The sequence below is a fragment of the Aquarana catesbeiana genome, linkage group LG01 (genome assembly GCF_042186555.1).
Source record: "Aquarana catesbeiana isolate 2022-GZ linkage group LG01, ASM4218655v1, whole genome shotgun sequence".
NCBI classification, from domain to species: Eukaryota; Metazoa; Chordata; class Amphibia; order Anura; family Ranidae; genus Aquarana; species Aquarana catesbeiana.
Window position 1 is genome coordinate 335,718,556 of NC_133324.1, and position 13,126 is coordinate 335,731,681.

The 13,126-nt window shown below is 40.8% G+C and overlaps 1 protein-coding gene across 1 annotated transcript in view; it reads right to left on the bottom strand.

The window, feature by feature from the left end:
- Positions 1-13,126, bottom strand: part of LOC141145209 (uncharacterized) — a 140,363-nt gene that overhangs the window by 54,686 nt on the left and 72,551 nt on the right. The window lies entirely within an intron of this gene.

Consider the following 13,126-nt stretch of genomic DNA (forward strand, 5'->3'; position numbering starts at 1 on the left):
CAGCGCTAAGAAATATTGGGAAGTTAGGGTGTAGTGAAACAATTAAGTAAGAGATGCTGTACTGAACAGTAAAGCATATGTGCAAAAACCATAAGTGAAGTGAAATGAACAAACACAGTATAAAGTGTCCACATATGGTAAATGGATGATTCCAAACTCAAATTAATAAGAGGAACTGGTATGGACCAAAAAATGATGTGAGACTGGAAATTAAAGTTAATGGTGCACGGTGGGCGTGGATCTGTGACTGTGAGTCAACAACGGGGTACAGAACTTCCGTAGCTGTAAACCAACATCTCGATATGGGGTATCAGAATGAAAACATCAGGAAGTAAGATAAGATGGGTACTCTTACCAGATGACGTGGACTCCACTGTCGTATGACATGGAGTCAATGGTGCATGGAGCCAAACCTAGGCTGGAAAACGATATCCGGAACGGTGGAACCTCTGTCTCACTTCTCGACTTCTCTGGTGAGGTAAAGAAACATCAGGAAGGGCCGCCAACTGGATATCAGCCAATAGACCTCAAGGATGTGTTCCAAGGAGAAGCCGGGGACAGATTTGATCCAGACCCCGTGATGGAAGTAGGGCTACTGGAAGGCAGTTTCTTGCATCGGGATAATATGCAAATAAAAAATAAAAAGCTTCTGCATAGTGCAGGTAAACCAGGGATTTTTATTTCTAAAAATACCATACAAAAAATGGATAAAAGTGATCACAATTGAAATAAAATCTAGGGCGATCTCCCCTTCCTTACGCTGCTTAGATTTTATTTCAATTGTGATCAATTTTATCCATTTTTTGTATGGTATTTTTAGAAATAAAAATCCCTGGTTTACCTGCACTATGCAGAAGCTTTTTATTTTTTATTTGCATATTATCCCAATGCAAGAAACTGCCTTCCAGTAGCCCTACTTCCATCACGGGGTCTGGATCACATCTTCCTCTTATTAATTTGAGTTTGGAATCATCCATTTACCATATGTGGACACTTTATACTGTGTTTGTTCATTTCACTTCACTTATGGTTTTTGCACATATGCTTTACCGTTCAGTACAGCATCTCTTACTTAATTGTTTCACTACACCCTAACTTCCCAATATTTCTTAGCGCTGCATTTTTTCCCAGTTACCAGTTATTGTTTGTCACAATGTATGCAGCTGCTGGCTCACATATATTTTATTTTTGCTATTAGAGCGAAGTGTTTTCATATTCTCTTAAATAACTAAAAACAAAAAAAAAAACAAGATCAGCCTTGAAAAAAATACAAACCAAAAAAAAAACGCATCAGGCTTGAAAGAAAAAAAAAACCACAAACATAAATGATATATCTTTTCTGTCAGATGTGACAAATCATAATATATTGAGGGAATCACGATAAATAATAAAGAAAGAAGTTTGAGAGAAGTCTGTGTGAATATCAGCAGCAAAACTACTTTGTTCTTCCTGCATTATAAGGAAGAAGAGAGTGCGCTGCATTAAACCATTTTTTACATTGCAGCGTGACGAAAGTGCTCTATCCATTACGAACGCTAATTTTACCAGACCGAGCTGTTCCGTCTCGGAATTTCTACTGAGCATTGTGCATGGCACTTTGTGCGTCGGAATTGTCCACACATGGGCAGAATTGACGCGATCTGATTTTGTTGTCGGAAAATTTTATAGCCTACTCTCAAACTTTGTGTGTCTGAAAATCCGATGGAAAATGTCTGATGGAGCCCACACACGGTCGGATTTTCCGACAACACGCTCCGATCGCACATTTTCCGTCTGAAAATCCGACCGTGTGTACGGGGCATAACAAGGGGTATTAGACTATTATGACATCAGTAACATCAGTCTGTCTTGCCACCCCTTTTGCTGAGTTTTACCAGGTAGTATCTGGAATGCTCTACCTAGCCTATAACACTCCGGAGTTTCTATTCTTTACCCCTAGGGAGAGTTTATGAGTTGGCTGGTTTAAACTAGCTCCTATACATATGTTTAGTTCCATTTTGTATAAGTAATTATACCATTATCTACTATTCATTATTTATATCAGGGCTTGTCCACATATGTAAGAGAGAGTTTACCATGGCGTCCATCAATACGTATAACGCATATTTTATATGCTTGCTTTGCAAAAATATCACTGACCATTGTGTGTGCACCTAATTAGGAGTGCATACACGCCTTGGGAATTCTGCTCTGGCAGCTAGGTCCAATTGGCTGTCCCCCATGCAGGGGGCGGGACAGGCATAGATGCTCTCCTATAATTTGACATAGTGCGCAGTGTGATGGCACCGTCGCTGAGGACGTCTATGACGAAACGCGTATGATGGCGCCATGCACACTACGTCACCTCTGGGTACTCGAGTTGGTGGAACGCAGTTGGAGCGCAGCGGACCACTGCTGTCCCCACCTCGGGCTCATTTTTAGATCTTGTGTTGCGGCCTGCTCACCGCTGTTCGCTGTTTAGAGACTGTCCGCATACCCATATGCTATTTACAATGTTTGCTTGTTGATTTTATCCATTTTTTAATTTTTACTAAAGGAACGTACTTCTATTTACTACACTATGGGAGCCTATTTTTTTCTCCCATGAGGGGTTTATTAAGGATTACGCCCAATCTACCTGGAGTCAGAGGAATGCTTCTGGGACAGCTACAGCAGATACCGTGGTGAACTGGCCGTATTGATTATATCTACATGCGCATTACCCCTGTTGAGGTGATAGGATCCGGTAAGTGGGGACCCTTGAGTGGGAGCACAAAAGTCACCTGGAGATACTGTGAGCACTCAAGTCACCTATAGGTTTTTGCCATACCCCTGAGCATCACCAGACTCACACCTATATATGACTGCCATTTATCCATGTATATGTGAACTGCTTCCTTATCACACATACAGACGTATATATATGCCTTTAATAAATAAATAAATTAAGTGCGCTTGCAATCAGAAATTCATGTGTTACTTATAAGTGAATATAAAAAATAAATAAATAATGAATCAAATCAAATATCTTAAAAATAAATTATTTTTAAGATATTTGATTTGATTCATTAATTATTTATTATTTATATTCACTTATAAGTAACACATGAATTCTGATTGCAAGCGCACTTAATTTATTTATTTATTACAGTTTTATTACACAGATATTGGTGTTTTTTGGTGCAGCTGCGGTCTTGAATTTTTTTGCTCTGTAGCGCAGGTTTTGTTTTCTTTTTATTTGTATATATGCCTTTGGAGTGTGGTTTGACCCTTTGAACATTGTCACACCCCCATATTATGGTTATTGTGTTTGGGACTTTCTGACATATATTTGAAGTCCCTCAGATTATTATTATTTTTTTGGATGTGTTTCACCTTTATCACTTTTATCATTATTATTATTTTTTTGGATGCTGGATGCAACATCACTAGATATTCACTCATAATTGTTGAACTGTGCGCATCACTTTTTATGCACTTTTGGTATGTAGTTGCTAGGACGTACATGCCACATAATTATTCCACAGGTTTGCATATATACATATATCAGGTACCTCTAGGTCGTACTTTGTAGTTACCATACCAGGGGCCACTCTGCACGGCAGTTCACTTACATGTTTTTTAGGGTGTATGTTTCTATTTACACACCTATATATACTCCATAGGATTACCTCTATATGAGGCACTGACATTCTATTTCAGGCTGGGGTATTAGGAGCTGTGCACCGGTGAAGTCTGCACATCCATGGTGTAGTCCTCTTACTCCCCCTATACACATCTGTGTGCCCTCAGCTATTAGGTAGCGCCACACACCCCATCTAATTGTTTGTTTCTTCTGGGTAAAGCCCCCGTGGCATCAGAGGGGGCGGGGTCACCCATTTATGTCACCGGGTGGCCCCGCCCTCAGCTATATAACAGCTGTCACCAAGAAGAAGCGTCACTCGGCTGGAGCCTTCCATGGAAGCGCAACTGTTGCGGCTTTTTTTTTTTTCTTTTTCGGTCCGTCAGGCGGCGTTCCAGGTTGCATGCTTGGATAAGGGTCTGGTATAGATTTTGGGGGGGACCCCTACACCATTTTTTAAAAATTTGGTGCAGGGTTCCCCTTAATTTCCATATCAGACCTGAAGGGCCTGGTATGGATTTTGGGGGAACCCGCACGCATTTTTTTTTTTAAATTTTGGTTCGAAGTTCCCCTTAATATTCATACCAGACCCAAAGGGCCTGGTAATGGACTGGGGGGGGGGCATTGTCCTTTTTTTCAATGACTTTTAGCTATATTGCCGCGACCCGACAATTCATTACAGCTGTGATCAGTTTTAAATGACAATTTTTTTACTCTTCTAAACACGGGAAAAATGCGCCACTTTACAGGCATACTATAGACACCCCCCAGGCATGATATTTAAAGGAATATTTCATTTTTATTGTTTCACTTTAAGCATTAAAAAAATCACTGCTCCCGAAAAAACAGCCGTTTTTAAAAAAAATGTTTGCATTGATACATGTCCCCTGGGGCAGGACCCGGGTCCCCAAACACTTTTTATGACAATAACTTGCATATAAGCCTTTAAAATGAGCACTTTTCATGTCCGTGTCCCATAGACTTTAATGATGTTCATGTGTTCTTCCAAAGTTTTTGCCTGTTCGGATGTTCTGGTGCATTCTGGCGCAAGGGTGTTCGGCTCAGCCTTAGTGACCACAGATGCCAGTCTTTCCGGCTGGGGCGCAGTCATGGAAAGTTCCACAGTCCAGGGGAAATGGACTCTGAAGGAACAGGGATTGCCCATCAATGTGCTAGAGCTATGGGCAATACACCTCACGCTGAATTATTGGACGCCAAAGTTACAGGGTCACCCGGTAAGGGTGCAAACCGACAATGCCACGGCTGTGGCCTATGTCAACCATCAGGGTGGCACCAAGAATTGTCTGGCCCACATGGAGGTCAGTCATGTGTCATCCTGGGCAGAAAGGCATGTGCCAGTGCTGTCTGCCGTCTACATTCCAGGGGTAGAGAACTGGAAAGCGGACTATCACATCCGCAAACAGATACATCCAGGAGAATGGTCTCTGCACCCACAGGTGTTTATGCAGATTTGCCAGTGGTGGGGTACACCGGATGTAGACCTGCTGGTATCCAGGTTCAACTGCAAGATTCAGCAGTTTGTATACAGAGCAAGAGATCCACTTGCGATCGGGATAGACGCTCTGGTAGTTCCCTGGACTCAGTTCTCTTTGATTTATGCATTCTCCCCCGATTCACCCTTCCGCCACATCTTTTGGATTCAGGATTCCGAAAGGAGATGACATCAGTCATTCTGGTAGCTCCGGTCTGGACCAGGAGGGCCTGGCATCCAGAGGTAGTGAGATTAGCAGTAGGCAAGCCTTGGACGCTTCCGCTCCGGCTCGATCTACTGTCACAGGGGCCTTTATTCCACCCGAATTTACGCTTGCTGAATTTGACGGCATGGCTATTGAAGCCAGGGTGCTAGAAGATCATGGTATCTCAGGACCAGTGGTAACTACATTGGTGAATGCCAGAAAGGCGGTCACCAGGAAGGTTTATCACAGGGTTTGGAAGGCTTACATTGCGTGGTGTGAGGCCAGAATTTTGCATCCTCGCAGATATTTGGTAGAGAGAATTCTCTCTTTTCTTCAGTCAGGCTTAGATAAAAGATTAGCCTTGACAACAATTAAAGGACAGGTTTCAGCCTTATCAGTGTACTTCCAGAAGATTTTGGCTTCACATTCCCTGGTCTTTTCTTCAGGGAGTGACTCACTTATTGCCTCCCGTTAAATCACCTGTTTGATCTTGGGATTTGAATTTGGTTTTGTCGGTGCTACAGGAGCAGCCTTTTGAACCAATCAACAAAGTTCCGTTAAAGCTCCTCCCTTTGGAGTTAGAGCTCATTGTACCAGGGGTGTTGGAACATCCTGGGCTTTTCGCCATCAGGCATCAGTGGAGCAGATTTGCAAGGCCGCTACTTAGTCTTCGGTACATACGTTCACAAGATTTTATCAGGTGGATGTTAAGGTAGCAGAGGACTGTCTTGTGGGCTGCTGTATAAATCTGATGGTGTTTTCACACAGTGTGTCTACCTCCCCTCAGGGCTATTGCTCTGGGACATCCCAGGTAGTAATGTATATGGCTGCTCTGTGTCCCGTGATGTACGAGAAAGAAAAAGTTATATTTTTCTTCATACTTACATCCATTTCTTTGAGTACATCACGGGACACAGAGGTCCCTCCCCTCTCTCCTAGGGAGTTCATTGCTTGCTACAAAACTGGAGTACTTCCTGTATGTGAGGGGTTATATAGGGGATCACTTCCTGTTTTTGGTTATTCTACCATTGTCCATTCACCTATAGGTGGCTCATAACCCAGGTAGTAATGTATATGGCTGCTTTGTGTCCCGTGTTGTACTCAAAGAAATTGATTTTACAGGTAAGTGTGAAGAAAAAAATCTAATCTTTACATACAAAGAAAAAAAAGAACCAGTGTTTATGGACATGCTTGGAATTTTCAGAGGCAAGGCTTACTAGGGAGCCATTCTGGGTCTTTAATTTTAGATCTGAAAGGGACCAAAGCAATGGGATTTCTAGTTTTAACGTGACTTAAAAGCTAATGGGTCTCCAGTGTCTGTTATGTGGGCATTATAGATAACATAGAGAACAGAGAACAGATTACACCAGGATTCAAACCTGTGCAGTACTGCATTTGACCAGAGGTGCAGGGGCGCCGGTGACACTTGGAGTCGCTCGGATGCACTCTGAGCCACTCGAGTGTTTCCGAATGCATCCGAGCGGTTTCCGAGTGTCTTTGGCGCCCCCCCACCTCTGGCCACATACGGTAATGCATACAATAGAAATCACTGTGGAACGATTATCTGAGTTTCCCATGACTACTATGGGGAAACTCGATTTGATATAAGAGTGCTTTGGATTACAAGCATTATGCTTGTAATCCAAGGTACCACTGTACATGGAAGCAGGCATGATTCATCAAGTGATGTGAAGAAGTCCTAGCAAGCTATGCTAAGACTAATAGTTCTACAAGTCTCAGGTTTTCAAACTCTGTGACATAAGTGTGAATACAAATGTAGCACCCTGGAATTTAGGCAGAGTTGCTCCTCAAAACTTTACTTGCCAGGAATAGTCATCTTAGCTAATTGTTAGAGATCAATCGATTTCTCCCTAAGTTTGACCTTATTGCACTTTTCTCTTCTACCACTATGTGGCCAGGTACCTGGTGGAACTAGATATGAGAAGGACACTGCAAGGTCAGGTTATGGGTATATGGAGTATCTCAGCCAATGGGCAGGGGTTTTCTTAAATTCCTTGGCCTGCTGGGAGAACCTATATATATTTGGGTGGTCAGGTGATCGGTGTTTTGTGACACCAGGACAGCTGTCTGGGTGGACGTGTGTTGTACTGCCCGGGCTGCTAGACCGAAGAGAAGTGATTGTAGTGGAAGCGAAAGAACTGTTACACTTTGTGTTAGGAACTGTTAAAGACTGTTGCCATAGGAGACAGCATTCCTGAACATGCAGATGTGGCGTCTTGCTGGATGCCTTTCCCTGCATGGCTGTCCTCCTATTGAAGTCTCAGAGTCTGCCAATTAATCTTGCAACTACCTAAGGGTGTCCTGACCCTAACCCCTCTATCCCAAAGTTCTATTAAGAGAAATAAAAATCTCTTTTGCATTCAAGAAGTGTCTGGCGCCCAATGACTTTAACTACCTTGCACCCATCATGCCTCACAACCCACCATATACAGAAGGATAAAGGTAAAGAGTTAGGGTATATTGGCGCTACCTATAAGCATTATATACTGGGATAGCCTAGAAGTATATCCCCCCTTACTTATAGTGATAAATCTATAAGGTGTGTAGGTTATCTAAATTCCCCTTATAGTATAAATGATACCCCAGCAAACAATGATATGCCTACTAATCATAAATTATGGTAAAATTGTAACACACATCAAGTGTCGCACAACATAGAAGGTCCTACAGCGTCTAGAAAAAAGGCCAGAGGCTATATTCCATTATGTGCATTTGCTAAAAACCATATACCAATGCGGTGATGTGCATATAGGTTATATATACTAAATTAATACCATATGCGTTTTAGACATAACTTGAAATCGCATACAAACAAAACAGCTAGTAGAAACACGGAACATCCAGCAGTTAGATCTCCAATATATATTATGACAGTCCATATACTGATGTTACTATGATAATATTCAGATTCCCAATGGTGACTTTGGTGATGAATCAATTTGTCAGGTGACTCTCGTGCTCCCCCTATTGGTTGCCTACTCACCAGCTTCCAGAACCCCACCAGGGGTATAACGCCTATGGTGTAGTATGCTGGGTCACTTCACTTGCTGCTTCATCTGGTAGATATTGCTGTAATCAGCTCCCCAGACCCCACGCCGGGGAAATGCTCCTATGTTGGAAAATGGGCCGTCTAGCTGTTGTATATTGTGCTGGGTGACTCCTATATTTTTCAATCCATAGATGCGTTGCTTCCCCTCATATATTCAAAAAGAAAGAGCTTCCATGGCGTAATAAAGTATGACCACTTTATTTAAAAACATATATGCCCACAAAACAAGGATACTGGGCTAAAAAATAGTAAATTCAAACAAACAAGGCTAGACCACAGAAAGTGATTTGCAAAAAAATTTAAAAAAATAAATAAAAAGTAAAAAAGGAAAGATCCAGGCACTATTGTTTAATTTTACCAATTCATCCTTTTTGTAGCCTTTTTCACAGAATTGCTCAATCAGCCCATCTGCTTGGGCCAGGAAATCCAGGAAATCAGATGGGCTGATTGAGCAATTCTGTGAAAAAGGCTACAAAAAGGATGAATTGGTAAAATTAAAAGCGGTTGTAGCAGGTATGAATAGAAGACAACTATTCACGAAAAACATAAGAAAAAATAAAGTAATGGACACAGCGTTCATAACGGGATTTAATAGCCAATATAAAAGCTTAGAACAAATTATTAGGAAGTATTGGCCTATCCTCAAGGAGGATAGAGTGTTGGCCAAGATACTACCGAACAAACCTAATTTTGTCTACAGAAGAGCCCCCAACCTTCGTGATCACCTGGTCCATAATGTCATCGACCCCCCTAAGTAAATAGAGATTTTCCCTAACCTAAAAGGCTTCTATAAATGCCAGAGATGCTTACCCTGTAGGGTTAGTAAGAAGGTACCCAGGAGGAGAGAAACCTTTAAATCTAAGGTTGATCAGAAAGAATATAAAATCAGAAACCTGATCACGTGCCATAGTACTCACGTGACGTATGTCATCGAATGCCCTTGCCACCTCCAGTATGTGGGTAGAACCACTCGGCCCTTATATGTGCGTATCCGAGAGCATATTCAGAATATAAGGAAAGGTTTCCCTAAACACAACCTGTCACGTCATTTTGATCAAGTGCACAAAAGGGACCCATCAGGGCTAATTTTCTATGGTATCGATTCCATAAAAGATCACTGGAGAGGAGGGAACAAGACCACCCTCATCTCACAGAATGAAACGGCTTGGATATACAGGTTGAGGTCCCTGGCGCCTAGGGGCCTCAACCTGGATATAGATTTGAACTGTTTTATAGCCGAATTCTGATACACTTAGGCTTTTTCTACCTTCACCATACGTGAACGTGGGGTACAGTTAATCTCCACCTTAGCTGACATGTAGGAATTACAACAAGTTCCCTATATGCCTGGCTCTCTCTCTTTCATGAGCTAACGTAGCCCATACATAGACACACTTTTTAATAGGTCTTTACGTTACTTATATAGGCACTACTTATACACATACTAATTATTAATTTTGGGTTTTGTTCTCTAAAACTACCCATAGGGGCACACTATTCACATGTATTTAGGGTTACGTACACGCCTGCATACTATGGGTGGTTTAGTTTGAATAAGGTACCCACACTTTTAGAGTATATATTAAACATTTACATAATCAGGATTTAACTCCTACTATGCAGGATTCCTAAACAGATCATGCATGGTATAGCGTCATAATTTGTATGATGATACTCACCAATATACTTAATCACTATCACATGGGTGATATTAGCACGTGACACTAATAACATTACTTTTACATATAATCATCTTTCTAGATTTTTTATGATATATTTGTTGTATGGAGTTTAGACTATCACTATATTTTCCAATCTGTGAGAGGTCAGACCTCCTGATATAAAACACAAGTTTATTAGTTTATAATATATAATTCTTCATGATAGAAAAGTGGGGGTTAGCATATAAATATATATATAATATACATGTTGGGAACATAACTGCACCCTTATGTCTACATTTAAGCACGATGTATTAATTTTATATGAGATATTACTCAGGAATTTTCCTTGTATTAGTGGTATACTGAATTAATTGCTGTTCTTTTTTAAACCAGCAGGGGGAGTTTTTGATATTATAATTGATGTGAATGAATTTTCTCTGGTTTAATGGAGAGCGCCTTCATGATCCGTACATATAATAATTTAGATATATATATTGTATATAAGTTTCTAACACATAATTAATAGGAGATTAATTTGGATTATACATATATTAACTTCAGAGTGGATATATTTATCTCCATAGTTCTGTAATCTGAAGTGCGGGCTGTGTATGAACGCTCTCTCCTTATAAAACCCATTAGAAGCACGAGTGTGATACCGTTGCTGAGGACGTCATGTGACGAAGCGCGCACAATGGCATCACGCTCTGTCAGTGAGCTCCAGGGCATACGAGAGAGGAGTACGCTGTTCAGCGGCTGGTGGATACATACCCCCACCTCGCTGTTTATGCTTGTTTGGAGGGACTTTTTAAATTTTACATTGCTCAGGTCTACTGCTGTCCTATTCCATCTGGACAGAGATACACAATAGTGCCTGGATCTTTCCTTTTTTACTTTTTATTTATTTTTTTAAATTTTTTTGCAAATCACTTTCTGTGGTCTAGCCTTGTTTGTTTGAATTTACTATTTTTTAGCCCAGTATCCTTGTTTTGTGGGCATATATGTTTTTAAATAAAGTGGTCATACTTTATTACGCCATGGAAGCTCTTTCTTTTTGAATATATGAGGGGAAGCAACGCATCTATGGATTGAAAAATATAGGAGTCACCCAGCACAATATACAACAGCTAGACGGCCCATTTTCCAACATAGGAGCATTTCCCCGGCTAGGGTCTGGGGAGCTGATTACAGCAATATCTACCAGATGAAGCAGCAAGTGAAGTGACCCAGCATACTACACCATAGGCGTTATACCCCTGGTGGGGTTCTGGAAGCTGGTGAGTAGGCAACCAATAGGGGGAGCACGAGAGTCACCTGACAAATTGATTCATCACCAAAGTCACCATTGGGAATCTGAATATTATCATAGTAACATCAGTATATGGACTGTCATAATATATATTGGAGATCTAACTGCTGGATGTTCCGTGTTTCTACTAGCTGTTTTGTTTGTATGCGATTTCAAGTTATGTCTAAAACGCATATGGTATTAATTTAGTATATATAACCTATATGCACATCACCGCATTGGTATATGGTTTTTAGCAAATGCACATAATGGAATATAGCCTCTGGCCTTTTTTCTAGACGCTGTAGGACCTTCTATGTTGTGCGACACTTGATGTGTGTTACAATTTTACCATAATTTATGATTAGTAGGCATATCATTGTTTGCTGGGGTATCATTTATACTATAAGGGGAATTTAGATAACCTACACACCTTATAGATTTATCACTATAAGTAAGGGGGGATATACTTCTAGGCTATCCCAGTATATAATGCTTATAGGTAGCGCCAATATACCCTAACTCTTTACCTTTATACACTGTGCAAAGAACCTTATAGGGACTTTGTGGAAAGGGAGGCAGCAACCTGTGGTTTCTGACCCTATAGCCAGGCCCTAAAGCGCAGTTTTTTCTTCACTTAATATACAGAAGGATGTCAGCTGTCTCTGGCCCTGGAGGTTCTCATTAGACTGAATGAGGCCTGGGACCTTGCTACACATACAATCCCTGAATCACTTCTACCATAAGTCTGTCTACACTAGAGGTAATGGTAACACAGTCACCATCCTTGTGGAGCCCAGGGACATTATAACACTATAAACTTGCCTCCAGGACTTTGCCAATATGTCTGTCTACATAGGGAAATGGTTTGTACAGCACTCATGTAAAACTGCATCTGACCTTGACATGATAAAAAAACCTTTGACTGCTGCTAAGCCATTTCAAACTATTTTAAAACTAGCATTTTTTGGGTGGTAATGGGATAGGTCTTAGATGTTAAATACACATATATAATGGTTGTGGGCAGGTGAAGTAAGGGGGTGTCAAGTATATTCATACCACCCAGTACACAAATCGGTGGTGCCAAAATAAGCTCCTTTTGCGCCCTACACAAAATGAAAGGCTCTATCTAGAGTTGATATTGAGGAGAAAGGAAAGGCTCCCCGCTACTCACCACATGGCAAAATGATGGAATCACTATTTCAAATGCTTTATATAGAGCCAGGATGTGAAAAGTTATAGTTAGTACATGGTACATGTAACACTGATCCCCATAGAATAACAGGTGTTGGCAAATGTAACTAACCATGCTGAATATTACCCTGCAAATGTTGGGTAAATTTTTTTATAAATACCACCCCCCCATAATTTAAAACAATATCAAAATCTCTCTGACTTGAGGATTATTGAGGTTAACAGATACACTGACTAATCATCAGATGTTTCTTGCTGCAATAACTGTATGAGGTGTAAGCCATTGCCCATTCTATGATTCATTCTATATTTATTAAAAGAGGAAGCACTTTACAGTTAGCATATTACTTCATACTTCTTCCTACCTTAGTCAGGAACTGAGAGTGGAAAAAGGAAGAGTTAAAGTACATATAGACTCTCATTATTACAAATATTCTTTCAATAGTGCCCTTTGTATAACATCCAAACCAACACCTTATTATTTGTTTTTTAAGTGTTTGTACACTTTTTAAAAATGTACATTTATGTCAAACACTCTGTATTGCATGGGAGTAGAGTACAGCAGCACATTCTGTTCCTCCCCGTGCCCGTGTATGGCAATGTGCAGTGATG